Genomic DNA, 3188 nt, shown 5'->3' on the forward strand with positions numbered 1-3188 from the left:
ACATTGTTTCCCCCAACAACAATAGGGTTTAGTTCACCATAGACATGGTGAAACTAGATGAAAAATGGAAAAAGAATGGAAGAGCAAACCCTAGAAAAGATGAAAAGGAGTCTAAGCATCCAAGAGATCCTCTCCAGAGAGCAAAATTAGGTTTGGCCGTTCTCCCCTGTCAAAAGAATGACTCTGAACTCGCAGTAGGGGTATTTATAGGTGAGGAGCGCATCAGAAAAAAGGCCCAGGCCCAACGGACCACCGCCCGGCGGGTTAAGTGTGCCGCCTGGCGGTTTCCCATAATCCTCCAAACCGCCCGGCGGCAATCGCCACCGCCCGGCGGTTTCCCTCAGAACCGCCTAGCGCCAACGCTGGTACCTACTCCTCGCCCTAGGTCGCCCAGCGGTGTAAGTTGCCGCCGGGCGATGCGTCGACTCTTCAAATCTTCAATTTTCTTCTCTTTTCTTGAGTCTATGACCTTTATCTTCAGCTCTATTCTTCATTTCCTCAAAATAGCTACAAAACAATGCAAAACAAGCATAATATCGCTAAAAACAACTTTCGAAGAGACTCATTTATTGAATTTTGCTTGATTCTAAGCTCATTCCAAGTAGTAAAGGGCGTAATTAGGTCTAAAATGACATATGAAAATAACTGTTTTTCAACCTTCATCAATGGATGCAGTGGAAGGCATGTTTAATTAGTGGGGTGTGTTGTGCAGGTGGTTAAGGGTGGGATTTTGGAGATAGGTTTGTGGCACACGTGGTTTGACCGAGACTTAACTATGGCGGGGAGGGTCATTGTTCGAGAAGAGAATGCAGACTCTGTTTCATATTCACGTCATCATGTTAGGATTGAGGAACCTATAATGCGGATCCCAACTTTGGCAATTCACTTGGACAGGTTTTGTCACTATTGTTGAGATTCATTGTCTGTTAGGTTTCTTAATCATTATTTTAGGTTTAAGTATGTATGGTTAATCTTGTTAAAAACAATGAAAATGAAATGAGGGAAAAAATAAAAATATAGAATGAAAAATGAACTATTGAAATGCTCTAGATGTATTTAATGGAAATAAAGAAACATGCTATGGAAGATGCAAGAATGCATGCAACTAGTTTAATTGACCTCATGAATGAGAGATATGCAGCTACAATGCAGAAAAAGAGTGTAAAACAAAATTTTTGCGTATGAACCTAAAACTAACATTTTTAACAGTTTCTTAATTGGAATTTTTGGTGCAGAATGTGGATGCAATGTAGAAGTATACATATAAATGCCTCAGAGAATCTAAAATGACTATTGTATGAATTATGATACCTAATGCTGGAAAATGAATGCATAATTGAAATTTCTATATTGAAGCCCAAAATGATAGCTTTTTACTATATATTTTCTGGCTTGAAAACAAATTCTTAAACTCTGAAATTCTAATGTGCATGTGATGATTTGAAGAAGCTTAAAATGGTGTTTATGAATAGGTAATAAAACTGAACAAGTGAAATAGATGAAGAATTGAGAATTGGGCAATGGAACCTAAATTATAGTTGATATGTTGATCAATGTTAATGGTGTGAGTTATATGATTAAGAAAAAAGTAGACTTTTTTAAAGAGTTTAGAAACCTAATAAGATGATTGAGACAAGTCTATAATGCTAAAATGAAAGTAAAAATACAATGCAGTAGTTGAAACTATACTATATTCTATTGATTAGTAGTCTTATCCTTTTTTTAGTGGACTAGGAAGGGAGGTGTTAGCTTTTAATCCATGAAGTTCTTGCTTTGGAATATACTCAAATGATTGCATTAGTGGATTCTTCTAAATGCATATTCAATTATTCATTTCAATTTATGTGACAATATAAATAAGTTGATGTTCTTGTGGTTTACAGATTCCAGAAGAAGAGAAAAATCTAGATCCTCATGTTCGCCTAATCCGTGTGTATCATTTCATGAAAGTAATGACACTGTGAACAAGGCTAACCCCATTTCTCTGCACCATACGAACAACGAGTATGGGTTGCTAATGTATAAAATTCTTCCCTGCTACTTATGTCCTCTTGTAGCCAATTCACGATGTGCTATTTCTTTTAATTGGCCATGACTTATATTTCTTTTGTATTTTCTAAGTAGCTTATGATTGATTCATGTAGTGTATCAACTGTAAAAGATAATTATTATATGACAATTTGATAGTATTTTTTGATAATTTAAGAGTTGTATTTGACTTTTATCAAATATATAGAAGTTCTAATTATTAAATGTAGATGTGAGATAATTTAATTTTTTTTCTCTATAGCCTTAAAGTTATATACGAATTTTTCTGTATATAAATTACATATGGATTTTTTCGTATATAATTATATATGGATTTTTCTGCATGTAAATTATATACAGATTTTTCCGTATGTAATTTATATACGGATATATCCGTATATAATTTATCTACGACTCTTTTATATATGGATTTTTGTCCATATATAATTCCAATTTATATATGGATTTTGGTGATTATATACGGATTTTGGCTGTAATTGCAATTTTTCTTATAGTGTACGTCATCAAACATAAAAAGGGGAGTACTAATGTTGTTGCGAATGCTTTATCTAGACGACATGCATTGCTAGTTACTATAGGATCACAAATACTAGGTTTTGATGACATTAAACAACTTTATGAAACTGACCCTACCTTTGCATCCACTTATGCATCTTGTCTTAAGAAGCCATTCGATGGATTCTATATTTCTGAGGGTTATCTGTTTAATAAAGGAAAACTATGCATAACCCAGGGATCTATTCAAAAGCATCTTATCAAGGAAAGTCATGGTGGAGGATTCATGGGCCATCATGGAGTTGATAAAACTCTTCATACTTTGAAAAGCAAATTTTATTGGCCACACATGAGAATAGATGTCCAAAAGCATTGTTCTAGTTGCATAGCTTGTTTACAAGCTAAGTCTAAAGTAATGTCTCATGGACTCTATCTTCCTCTTCCAATAGCTAGTACCCCTTGGGAAGAATTAGTATGGATTTTGTCTTAGGTCTATGATGGGTGTCGCGACCCATACAAGTTTGATTGCATATGAGAAATGCAGTATAGCTAGGAAGTGACTCCTAGGTCGTCTCTCAAGGACCAACTGTGGTTCGAGAATCAGGTCAAACGCGAAGTGGGGGGGGGGTTGGTGAAAAGTTTTG

The sequence above is a fragment of the Vigna radiata genome, unplaced genomic scaffold, assembly GCF_000741045.1.
Source record: "Vigna radiata var. radiata cultivar VC1973A unplaced genomic scaffold, Vradiata_ver6 scaffold_275, whole genome shotgun sequence".
NCBI classification, from domain to species: Eukaryota; Viridiplantae; Streptophyta; class Magnoliopsida; order Fabales; family Fabaceae; genus Vigna; species Vigna radiata.